We start from the raw sequence: 13,663 nt of genomic DNA, 5'->3' as shown, positions 1-13,663 counted from the left end.
CTAAAGGGCACCCATCCCTAGCTTAGTGAGGACAAGGCTACACAAAACTTCGAGATTGCCAATTCACACCACGAAGTCCTCACCCCCTGAGTGGGCACAAAGCCATAACCCCTCGTGTGCACAAAGCCACACCACTCTGAGTGGACACACAGTATTACCCCCTGGATGGACACGCAGTCACACCCCCCTGGATGGACACACAGGCACACCCTCCTGGATAGGCACCCAGTCACACCCTACTGGATGGACACAGTCACATCCCCATGGATGGACGCAGAGTCACACCCCCTAGATGGACACACAGTCACTCTTGCTGGGTGGGCACACAGTAACTTCCTGCAGGTGGACACACAGTCACACCCCCATGGATGGACACATAGTCACACCCTCCTAGATGGGCACATAGCCACACTCTTCTTGATGGACACACAGTCACACCCGCCTGGATGGTCACAGTCACACCCCCGTGGATGGACACAAAGACACACCCTCCTGGATGAGCACCCAGTCACACACCCTGGATGGACACACAGTCACACCCCAGTGGATGGTCACAGTCACACCCTCTGGATAGACACACAGTCACACCCCCCCGGATGGTCACAGGCACACCCCCTAAATAAACACACAGGCACACCCTCCTGGATGGACAATCACATCCCCCTGGATGGACGCACAGTCACACCTTTAGATAGACACACAGTCACACCCGCTGGGTGGGCACACAGCCACACTTCCCTGGATGGGCACACAGTCACACGCCCGTGGATGGACACACAGGCACACCCTCCTAGATGAGCACCCCGCTACAACCCCTGGATGGACAGACAGTCACACCCCCCTGGATTGACACACAGACACACCCTCCTGGATGGGCACCCAGTCACACCCTCCTGGATGGACAGTCACATCCCTCTGGATGGACGCACAGTCACACCCCCTGGATGGACACACAGTCATGCCCGCTGGGTGGGCACACAGCCACACTTCCCTGGATGGGCACACAGCCTCACCCAGAACTCCGTACATAAAAAAGCTTCCCGTTTAACAGTCCAGCAAAATCCCACTAGATGACCAAAAAACATAAAATGAACGAATGCAATAAAAAGCAGATCAAGCACAAAACACTAAAAGAAGAACAGTCGCGTCTGAAAAATAAAAGCTAGGAGAGGACAAAGACTGAACCCTATCGTAACACACTCTTTTGCGCTGACCATCACAGGATCCATAGTGAGTACTTTAGCCGTCGCTTTGTCATGTTTATTATGCAGTTCGTATTCGCTGTAGGTTTTCTAGCTTTTTCTATTTCACTTTGTGTATCCCTTTTACGTATTCGAAGATATTAAACCTACCAACTTGTGTTGTGTTGGAATCTGCGGATTGTTATTGCTGTGGTCAGTGCGAAACACCCTGACTGTGACTGATTAGTTTCTAGGAGGTTCCAGGGGCATGATCCTGCTGAAATTTTTAAAAATCAGACTCCTAGGATTTTCTGCATTCTTGGAAATAAGGTCTCCTTTTGTCATTACTTGTCGTTTACCCATTTATGCTTCAAAAGAATGGTAGAGTGCTCTCTGAGAGTTTGTTTATTCTCCTTGACTGTCAAAAATAAAAATCCTAAGGTTACATGAACAACAAGTTCAAATAGCAGAGTAGTCTGCTCAAAGTAGACGGGTGCCAGTACCCCAGGTCTGGATTTTCTAATAAAACCATGGTTTGAAAATCATTTCCCCACAAAGAAACTGTTTGCAATTATCCACTTATTCTGGAAGTCCTTCCAAGAGAACATAACCAACAAATTAAAAGAAGCTGGTAAGCCAATGGCCATTACCGGAGATGGGCGTCAGGATAGTATGGGACACTGTGCAAAATATGGTGCATACACAATATTTTGTTGCACTATTCCCCTCACCGTTCAATTCTCCCTTGTTCAGGTAAATGCTTGGATTGTTTCTGATCCTTGTCTTTTGTATGATTAATATAACGTATCAGTACATTAGTCTTGAGGAAGCCAGAAAGTAATAAATTATTGTTTTTACCATCAGAGTTCCAAAATTTGAAAATGTATGAAAGTTGCATAAATGGGTTTAAGTCAATAACTCAAAATAGTTTACCTGTTGAGACAACTTTATGCTGTAATGTTGTTTACTGTGATTATTCAATCTGTTTGTATACATGTATATCAAGCATGTTTTGCTCAGAGGTCGCTGCAGTGTGTGAAGTTGAAGAAGTTGTGCAAGGTCACATATCTACAATGGCAAATGCACAAGAGCGAGACAGACTGACTGAGGAGCTCAAAGAAATAATGAACTCTAACTTGTTGTATGTTACACATTTGTTGAGGACAAAGCACCAAGGAGACTACCACAAATTTGTCCTCAACAATCTTCAGCCAGGCGAAGCGGTAGTCATTATTGACTACAAGATGAAGCTTGAGCTTGGCGTCCATCTCCGGGAGATACAGTGAGACTGGTATGTCAAGAGAGGAATCTCCCTCCAGGAACTTCTTGTCATAGCCCAAGTTGAAGAAAACAAGAAAGTCAGCGAGGTCCTTGACTTATGGTGCGAGGATACAAAGCAAGATTCATGGTTCAGTCAGTGTGCCATGGATGTGGGGTTTTTGTGGTTGTAGCAGGCATTCCCTCAGTTCAGAATATACCTGTTTTCTGGTAAGTGTAAGACGTTTTTCTATAGCCTACTTTGAAAAATAGTGGCGACCTGGTTCGAGAATGGGTGCGCTCTTAACTATGTAATCGTTGTGTGCGCTCACTCTCACCCCAGGCTGCCCCTCTTATTTAAAGTGAGCCATAATTACTCAACAGCTATGATTGTGATGTTAGCTAGTGTTCCAGCCTTTTCAAGAGATTTTAAGGAGAGCTATTCTGGTCATCCTATCACATATAAAGTTATCTGTAGCTTCCACAATTTTCTACCTCTTTTAGTCCACCTTCTTATTCTATAAAGAAAACTGATGTACCTTGATCCCTAAAGGATTTCCTCATATATTTCACTGCTCATTCATTCAATCACTCGCTCACCCACTCGTTTTATTTATTTATTTATTTATTATTATGCCCATTGTCAGGCAACCACTGTTGTTGTCTTCAAAGCGGTTCATTCATTTTTTCATGTGGATGATCAGTATGACCGAAAATTAATGCCAGTGACATGTTAGCACTTTGTTCTTTTCTTTCGCAAATGCGTTCTTGTATGTTCCAATAATGTTTTTGTTTTGAGATGTACAAGTAATTGCTGTTGTTTGTGTGTTGTTTTAACAGATAATGGCCCTCATTACCACAACCCAGGATTTTTGTTCTACCTGGCTGAGGTTAATCAAGTATTTGATTTGACCTTAGTCGAATACAACAACTTCGAAGCAGCATAGGGGAAGTCGAAACTAGACACACATTTTGCCCACATTGGACACAAGATTGTGCGCTGGGTGAGAGTTGAAAACAACCGTGAGACAGGACAGCAACTTGGAGTTTTAATTGAGGTGTATATCATTGATTATACACTTGTAGTCTAATGTGTTTTCATAAGGCACAAGAGCTGCACATCAACAGAACAAAACTAGAGAATTTGGTCCAGATTATAAAAACGCTCTGACAATTTTCCAGTACCCATTACTTCAACCAAGGCCACCCAAGGAAAATTCTTTGTAACTTGACCATCAGCATTCAAATATTAAAATCTAAAAAAAAATAATGAAATAGTTGCAACTGTATTGCTTCTGTGAATTGTACCTTGCTAAGATCTATAATTCTTAAGGAAGCTTTTGTTGACACTCAAGGTTTCTCATCACAGTTTTGCATTCAATTTTGTTGGGTGGCCTATGTTGGAGTAGCCAGACCGAAAATCTCTAAGTTAAGGAAGTTAACTAATACCACAGTAACCCTTTTCAGTTTTCAGACCAGGACAAAGGGCAGCCGACATAACCTACATGAAGCTGTAGCCAAATACACTAGCCATATATTATTAGGCCGATGTGTCCCCTTATAAGGCTAACTTAAATACCAATACAATAATACCAACAATTCTAATGATGCTAATACTAGTGGCATGTTGGTTTAATGTTGTCATTTTCCATTGATTCCTTTTTACTCCATTTTCTCCTTGTCACAGTCAATGAAAAATGTCCAGTGCCGTAAGCTAAACATCGACAGGAGCAAGGCGCCCAACATAATTGGAACACTGAAAGACATTTCCCTTTGTGAGAACTTTTAAGTTTCCAACATCTTGCCAGTTCAGTGGTGGGCTGATCGCTCGATCTCTTGCTGGGGTCGGAAAAGAGCTATGGAAGACAAAAGCTCAAGTCCAAGCCCTGGCCCACCGATCACGTCCTATTGCTGGAGCAACTGGAGCGACCACTACCGAGGAGGTAGCCTATGAGGCAGCGAGCCAAAGAAATGACCCAGGAGAGTCGCACAGCATCCGGTTTATCCAGCATGCTGCAGAGCCTGTTCTTCCTGTCACTGTGGTTCCTTCACAAAAACCCCACATCCATGGCACACTGACTGAACCATGAATCTTGCTTTGTATCCTCGCACCATAAGTCAAGGACCTCGCTGACTTTCTTGTTTTCTTCAACTTGGGCTATGACAAGAAGTTCCTGGAGGGAGATTCCTCTCTTGACATACCAGTCTCACTGTATCTCCCGGAGATGGACGCCAAGCTCAAGCTTCATCTTGTAGTCAATAATGACTACCGCTTCGCCTGGCTGAAGATTGTTGAGGACAAATTTGTGGTAGTCTCCTTGGTGCTTTGTCCTCAACAAATGTGTAACATACAACAAGTTAGAGTTCATTATTTCTTTGAGCTCCTCAGTCAGTCTGTCTCGCTCTTGTGCATTTGCCATTGTAGATATGTGACCTTGCACAACTTCTTCAACTTCACACACTGCAGCGACCTCTGAGCAAAACATGCTTGATATACATGTATACAAACAGATTGAATAATCACAGTAAACAACATTACAGCATAAAGTTGTCTCAACAGGTAAACTATTTTGAGTTATTGACTTAAACCCATTTATGCAACTTTCATACATTTTCAAATTTTGGAACTCTGATGGTAAAAACAATAATTTATTACTTTCTGGCTTCCTCAAGACTAATGTACTGATACGTTATATTAATCATACAAAAGACAAGGATCAGAAACAATCCAACCTCTCGGGTAGAACGCCTGGGTATGCTATAAAGACTGGTGGCGCAAGGAGAGTGACATTCACCCTAGAACAAAAATAGGTGATGATTGCATTCTACAACTGGCAAGCAAACGAAGGAATCCGAGCAGATCCTGGAAATTGCATGGCAGCAATGCTAGAAAGAGGTGTGCCAGCATTGAAAGAGAGTCAAATTAAGAGTTGGTGGAGCAGTTACCATCAAAAGCGAAAGAGAGAAAACGAAAGAATGGCAGCAGATCTAAGACAGCTACAGGGACAGTTGGCCTCCATGCCATCTCCAGCCTCTACTGCTTCAACTACTGTCACTCCAAATGTCACAGTTTGCCACTGCTGTCAACACCGCGCCTTCTGCCACTGTCAACACCATGCCTTCTGCCACTGCTGTCAACAACGTGCCTTCTGCTACTGCTGTCAACACCATGCCTTCTGCCACTGCTGTCAACGTGCCTTCTACCACTGCTGTCAACACCGTGCCTTTTGCCACTGCTGTCAACACCGTGCCTTCTGCCACTGCTGTCAACACCATGCCTTCTACCACTGCTGTCAACACCATGCCCTCTGTTACTGCTGTCAACACCATGCCTTCTGCCACTGCTGTCAACAACGTGCCTTCTATGGCTGCTGTGAACACTGTGCCTTCTACAATTGCAATCAACACCATGGTGTCTGGTCCTGCTACTGCCATTGGTGGCCTGTTGGGAACTAATGTAGGAACTGGTGGGACAGAGTGGTATTTCCCATTCAATATGTCACAGTCAACCATTGACAACAGAAATGGAAGCAATGCTTGTGTTTTTATTGCTTTTAATTTTGGCTTGCTGTATCAGCAATATGGCCTTGACAATACCATGGTGAGGCACACCCTGGACATTTGCTGGCAGGCTGCCCTTGAACATGCTATACGAGCGGGAAATGCCATTCATGATCAATATTTTGATCAAGACGGTGTGAATGTTACAGTACAAGAAGGAATTGATCTAGCTGGAAACAGCAGTTAAAGACTGCTGTTTTGGCATTGTTGCAGCAACTATCATCATTCCATGTTTTGGTGGTCCATGCAATAACAATGTTAATTATTGTGGACAGTCATGGCATTCTCTATTTCACCGACTCTCATGTTCATGGAACTAAAGGAGCAGTAATTGCCCACTTTTTTCCTGATGCAGATAGTCCCTGCCAGGCACAGAATTTTTCTCTGTGGGTTAACAAAATGTTGACTGAAACAAAAGGAGTAGGCCTGAACATTTGTTCTATTTCATCAATTGTATTTTCTTGAAAGTGCTAATATGGAAAAAGTGTCTTGCTAATATGGAAAATAGGGCCTTTTGGAGAAAGCCTTTCAGATATTTAGTAACAATGTCACAAGTTTTGTATAAAATTCACAATGAACTTCAACAGGAGCAGTAACTACTGAAAGGCCTCAATCGCTAACTAGCCTGGGACCAGGCTCCTGTGTGGGACATAGGGTGAAACAAATTAGCGAGCAAAGTGAGCACCACTAAGGAGATTAGTCCCAGACTGATTGTCAGTAGTACGAATTCTCCTTTATACTAATTGTTAGACTTTTGTTATGTTGCTACTGAAGGTGATTACTTTCGGAATTCTCATAACCTTTTCTCTTGGTTATGCTTTGCGCTTGTATTTGCATAATTTGTTGAAATAAGACTGTGGGGTGGGGGCATGGGGTGTAATGGGGTTTGGGAAAGGTGGTGGGTTAAGAGGGGGGGGAGATTGTATTCATACCAGGCGTAGGCAATCGTTGAAATTAGTATTACAATTAGTTATTGAAATTAGTCAATGCAGTCATTTGATTTCAGCAATCGATAGCCTTCGCACCAGCAGATAAAAATATGATTGGTAAAATTGAACAAGCAATTGCTGAAAATCAGTTGTTGCCGAATTGCATCAATGCTAATTGATATCATTTAAAAGATTGGTATTGATTTGTGTGAATTTGTTTTTATTATCTGTTTCTCAATTGATGTACAGTGTAAATGATTTGAAAAACTATAATAACTATTTTACTTTATAAATAAAATTTATTTATCATCAAATAACATATCGTTTTCATTTTACCACGTCCTAATGTAGTTCCAAATTCGGCAGAGTCCTGTGAATAGGACATTGTTTCCATGGTAGCATGAATTTGGAAAGTAAGCAAGAGGCTAAAGAAAGTACCAAAGAGTCCAGAGAGATTACACTGATTAGTTCAACTTTAGGTCTATATGCTAGTCCATTGAGAAGCTTTGCATGATAGGTACATCGTATAATTTTCTTGGCGTGAAAGGCATTTGCATCACTCGCGCAAAAAATCACGCATTGCGCAAAGGATTTCGTGTCGCGCAACACGCAATCCTTTTGCGTGATGCGTTTTATTGTTAAGGCCGCCAACAAATATAGTACGGATCGTCAGTGATTATTGTGAACAGTAACAAACAGTAAAAAGGCTCTCAACATAGAGCATCTAATGTTTCAGTCCCTGGATTAAACAGGCTGAAACAAACCGAATTTGGTTAAAGGAATATTCCTCCTTAAGATAATTGCGTATAGTGCGTAGCTTTAGGTCTTCTTTGGACTCAATGATACCTTTCACTCGATCAAAGCCTTTTTTGGATACACTAAGGTAACCAGGTTATGGTTTTACAATGTAAATTTTAATTCTTTTTTAGCTAGATTTAGTTAGATGTCCACTATTAGTAGAGGGGACTTCTCCCCTCAGCTACATTTTTCCGTGACATGATAATAAAGTTATTATCTATTGTTATTTATTAATCACTTTGTGGTCTTGGTTCCCGCCCGCTACAAGGCAATCTATTCGATACACCTCTGCAGTTGCTTGTGCGACTCTTAGTTCAGCGGAAAACTGAGACAGTCCTTCAGCGATGAGAATTTTGTTGTTTGACACTTCTTGCCATATAACTGATGCAGGCGCCCTTTCTGTGAACAAAAGATATTGTAAAAAAGATGAGTCTATCCGAAACGGCGACACTGCTCATAAGACACCTATCAAAAATATCCACACTCACGCTGCAGTCAGGCTTTATCCACTTTGGGTCAATGGCCATGGCTTCGCTTTGAGATTGGTGTGGTCCCTTTCTATAGAAAATGGAAAACAGTTGCACGTTTAGTTGAGATTTTAGATTTATCTGATGAAATGCACAATTTTCAGCTCACCTCTGATCCATTTCAGATTTTCAATTCAGACAAAATAAAGGCTACATAGAACAGCTAACATGTGTCGGAAAAAATCACAAGTTGTAAAGGCAATGATACTGGAAATTTTCATGGCTGATCATCCAATAGGAAGTTGACTAAGATTCTAGCCCTGTTAAAAAGTAGATTATGTTTTTCCATTTTGCCTTTATCGGTTTTATTGCCGTGAAGCACCGAGATCTGGAGGTTGAATGAAGCGCAGCAATTGAGGGGACTGCCGCTGGCCACATACTGAGAACTCGTTAGGACCGCGGACCTGTGCTAGTCAGCCATATTGTTTTGGACACTCAAACTCATTTACGTGATCAAATATCTTGCAAACCGAACTTATTATCGTAAGTTTATTATATTGTGCTTCGTTTAGCTTTATAGTTCCTGTTAGTTGGTGTATGTATATTGTGATTTATCCCGTAGATCTGTTTCATTGTTGTAATTAAACCAAGTCAATCGAGGAGTTTGCTTCATGAAACAGATGATTGCGTCATCATGGTAGTCGTCGAATGGTCCATGCCTGACTACACATTCGCAACAGAGAATGCCTCTGAGGCCTTGACAATTGCCCTCATCACAAATCACGACCTGCCCACCGCGTCCCGGCGCCCACAGCACCTCCAGCACCCACAACAACCAGCGGCCTGAAAGTAGAGCGGCCGAAAGTAAACATCAGAGTCACGATAGAAGAGTGGAATGTCTTCACGAGACACTGGGAGGTTTTCAAATCAGGCTCAGGCATCAACGATGCCTTGGCGCCCTCCCAGCTCTTCCAGTGTGCAGGACCTGAACTTGGGGACAGCCTTCTTCAAGCCAATCCAAATGCAGCTTCTGAGAACCTGACTGAGCTGCTGGCCGCCGTGCGCTCTTTAGCGATAATCCCAGTCGCCACTTGCGTGCTACGTACAGAGCTTCTCCAGTTGAGGCAAGAACGTGATAAACCCTTTCGTACCTTTACAGCTAAAGTGCAGGGGAAGGCGGAAACTTGTTCCTACACTACTTCACGCACCTGCGGCGCTTCGGTCGACTACACCGACCACGTCATCCGTGACGTCATCCTGAATGGCCTTTACGACTCTAACATCGGGAGGGAAGTGCTGGGCATCGCGGGCATAATAGAGAAACCTGTAAACGAGGTCATCGCCTTGGTAGAAACTAAAGAGATGGGACGCAATGCCCTCCCCTCCCCTTCGCTCTCAGCTGTCTCCTCCTTCGTGAAGCAAAAGACATCGTCACCGAACGACGCCCCCCTCCTTCTCAGGCGGATTGGGCAAAGGAAGCAACGTGCCCCGGCTGTCACATCACCTTTAAGATCTTCACGGAAGGAACACGTGGTTGGAACGAGAAACCCCACCAAATGTGCATCGAATGCTACAGGGCCAATCGCCGTAAAAAAACGTCACCGGCGTCAACCTCCGTAGCGCCTGCCTGGGGCCCCAGGGGTCCATGCCACAAAAACAGAGCCAATTTCACAGATAGCAGCCATCAGCCTCAGCCTTTCAGCAGCTAACTGCTCGCCCATCTCGATAGAGGGAGCGTTCTTTGCAAAACTTGCTACACAGTCCAGCAGCGGGGACATTACAACATGCCACTCGATGGTCTATGTGAGCAGCTCTGTCAAGGCCACGTACCTGTCTTACGACTCACTACTAAACCTTGGTCTACTACCGCGTACCTGCCCATCCCTTGACAACTCCACTAGCAACCATTGTGGAAGTGATACCTCTGACAAACAGCCACATGTTCCAAGCGTCTCACCAGACATCAACGCTATGAGGGCCCTCAATATGCTGCCTGGAACCCACCATTGCGCACAACACTACGTGCTCGTGTCCACAGCGCAGAGCAACACCGCCACTCCCTCCGAGCTGCCGTTCCCCTGTACGCCAGAGAACAATGCAAAAATGAAAACCTGGCTTCTTGACAGATATGTCTCATCCACTTTCAACACTTGCCCTCATCGAGTGGTACCATGTATGGAGGGCCCACCCATAGTGATCCACACATACTGCGACAAACCGGCCAAGATAGCCCTCCACTGGCAGCAATGGGTGTACAATGACCTCCTGCGCAACGAAGCTCTTGGCGACGTCTAGCGTGTGCCTTACAACAAACCTGTTACCTGGTGTCATACGATGGTCATCACACGTAAGTATGACGGCTCACCATGCTGCACTGTAGACATCTTGCCACTGAACAAATTCTGTCAACGTGAGATTTTTGCCATGGAGTCGCCCTTTCACCTCGCCCGTCGTATCCCTAAGGACACTTGGAAGACCGTGACAGATGCCTGGAACGGCTATCACAGCATTCCTCTGCACGTTTCTGACCGCCACCTGACCACCTTCATCACACCATTTGGCCGCTGGCACTACACACGGGCACCTCAAGGCTACCCGTTCTCGGGGGACGGCTACAATCGCCATTTCGATGCTGCCCTCGCGGAGTTCGAACGCAAAGAACGATGCGTAGATGACACAGTCCATTTTGACACAGACCTAGAAGTACACTGGTGGAGGACCATCGACTTCCTTACCCGCGTTGGCCACCATGCATGGTGCTCTACCCAGTTCGCAGAGAGGAGCATCAACTTCGCTGGGTTTAGAGTGTCTGATAGCACCATAGAACCACTCCCCAAGTATCTAGATGCCATAAAGGACTTCCCCTCTCCTACCAGTACCAGAGATATCAGGAGTTGGTTCGGCCTGGTCAACCAGGTTTCCAACTACGCCCAGCTACGTGACTCCGTGGCTCCCTTTAAGCCGTTTTTCAGCCCCCGCTGTCAATTCTCCTGGTCCCCTGAGCTCGAGGCAGCAATTCAAGCTTCCAAGGCAGCCATCATTGCAGCTATCCGCCAGGGGGTAGAAATCTTCGACATGCAGAGGCACACCTGCCTTTGCCCTGACTGGTCGAAGCGTGGAATCGGTTACTTCCTCGTTCAACAACACTGCAGTTCCCTTTCTGGCGTTCCAGACTGCTGCCTCGGGGGATGGAAAATCACACTGGCCTATTCCTGCTTTTTGAACTCTGCTGAACAGCGCTACGCAGCCATTGAAGGAGAAGCCCTTGCAGTTGCCTGGGGTCTAGAGCAGACACGCTACTTTACACAAGGTTGCGACAACCTCGTGATAATCACCGACCACAAACCCCTTGTAAAGACCTTTGGTGACCGCAACCGGGATGAAATCAACAACTTGTGCCTGTTCCGCCCCAAACAGCGCACTCTCCCATGGCACTTCGAGATCCGACGTCTACCTAGCAAGAGTAACCACGCGGCCGATGCTCTCTCAAGAGACCCTTCCCCATCCTGCACAGAGAACACTGCCTTTCTTGGATCACCCAGCTTTCCCGCGATGCAGAGTCTGACTTGATAAACACCATCCGCACCGACGCCCACGAGCTTGGCGCCATCCCTTGGTCTCTCCTTGCAACAGAGACAGTTGCAGACGCCTCCCTGGGCCCCCTCCTCACCTCAGTCGAGCAAGGAAAACCAATTACCGGTGACGAACCTACCTTGACAAGCCTTCGGCTCATCTGGGAGTCTCTCTATGCAGCAGAGGGCGTTCTACTATACCAGGACTGCATCGTCGTTCCCCTGTCCCTACGCCGTCGAGTCTTACAGATTCTGCACGCCGCCCATCAAGGAACCTCTTCAATGGAACACCGAGCCTGCGCCATCGTCTACTGGCCAGGGATGTCACATGATATCCGCAACACTCGGGAGGGCTGCGCAGTCGGCAACAGAAATGCACCCTCACAGGCAGCCACTCCCCCTCTGCTGTCAACTCCACTGTTATTCCCATTTGAATCCGTCTTTGCAGACTTCTTCGACTTCAGAGGCTGCCACTACCTGGTCGTAGGAGATCGCCTTTCTGGGTGGGTGGAAGTCCTAAGTTCAACAGCTGGGACCACCCTTGCAGGTTTAGCCGGCCTGGCTAGCGATCTCCGTTCCTTCTTCGCCGCCTTTGGCGTCCCGGAGGAGATCTCAAGCGATGGTGGCCCAGAGTTCACCGCTAAGAGCACACAGGATTTCCTACGCCTCTGGGGTGTACGACATCCGGTGTCCTCTGTCAGCTTCCCTCAATCCAATGCCTGAGCAGAAGTCGCAGTGAAAACTGCCAAGCGCCTCCTGATGTCCAATACAGGCCCGACAGGCAGCCTCGACCATGACCATTTCTTGCGTGCCATTTTACAGGTACGCAACACCCCAGACCCAGACTGCAACTTGTCACCGGCGCAAATCATAATCCGCCGCCCCTAAGGGACTGCCTCTCATTCGTAAACTGCCTTGAGAAGTTCTTGAACCCGCACATCAGACTCCCTTGGCGTAAAGCATGGGAGGCAAAGGAGGAAGCCCTTCGCACTCGCATCACTCGCACAACAGAGTCTCTGAACGCCCACTCACGCCCCCTCCGCCCTCTGTCCCTTGGCAAGAGAGTCTTCTTGCAGAATCAACGAGGCCCCAACCCCACCAAATGGGACCGGTCACGGGTAGTGGTGGAATCAGCCAGGTGGACGGATCTGGGCGAATCACACTACGCAACCGCTGCTTTCTACGAGCCAATACACCAGCTACGCCCTCTATCCGTTAACAACAGCCACCTGCCCACCAGCAGTGCTGACCAGTGTCCACACCCACAGTTCCGTGCCACCACGACCTAATGCTGGGTCTAAGCGCACCACTGAAGCTACGCTCAACGTACCAACTGCGGTCCTCAACCCAGCACCGATGTCGCCCCTCACCCCAGCACAGGATCACAGCCCCGTTCCCGACATACAGTCCCGAGACCCCCAGTTACCAGTAGGTGCTGACGAGGAGTCCACAATGCCCATTATGCCGCCTTAACTGCCGCCCGCCCCAGTTACACGTCCTCGCCGCTTAACACTGCTGCCTAAACAGTACGAACCACAAACAGGACAATGGGTCACTTGAGTTCTAACACCGACGCTCTATATTGTACCGCTCTCGGTTCTCGGACTGGGGGGATGAAGGGACTGCCGCTGGAAACATACTGAGAACTCGTTAGGACCGCCGACCTGTGCTAGTCGGCCATATTGTTTCGGACACTCAAACTAATTTATGTGATCAAATATCTTGCGAATCAAACTTATAATCGTAAGTCTATTATATTGTGCTTCTTTTAGCTTTATAGTTCGCGTTACTTAGTGTATGTATATTGTGATTTATCCTGTAGATCTGTTTCATCGTTGTAATTAAACCAAGTCAATCGAGGAGTTCGCTTCAGCAATGACTTTAGTTGTGGATTATTT

At 46.4% G+C, this 13,663-nt stretch overlaps 2 pseudogenes; both read left to right on the top strand.

The window, feature by feature from the left end:
- The first annotated feature begins 2,188 nt into the window (after window positions 1-2,188).
- Window positions 2,189-6,186, top strand: LOC146471118 (uncharacterized; annotated as a pseudogene).
- Window positions 6,187-8,887: 2,701 nt separating this feature from the next.
- Window positions 8,888-11,763, top strand: LOC146471117 (uncharacterized; annotated as a pseudogene).
- Window positions 11,764-13,663: the final 1,900 nt, after the last annotated feature.

This window comes from Pavona decussata, unplaced genomic scaffold (genome assembly GCF_977016875.1).
Source record: "Pavona decussata unplaced genomic scaffold, jaPavDecu1.1 SCAFFOLD_106, whole genome shotgun sequence".
In the NCBI taxonomy this organism is placed as follows: domain Eukaryota; kingdom Metazoa; phylum Cnidaria; class Anthozoa; order Scleractinia; family Agariciidae; genus Pavona; species Pavona decussata.
Note: the sequence above shows the minus strand (reverse complement) of the source record. Positions and strands in the feature narration are given on the sequence as shown.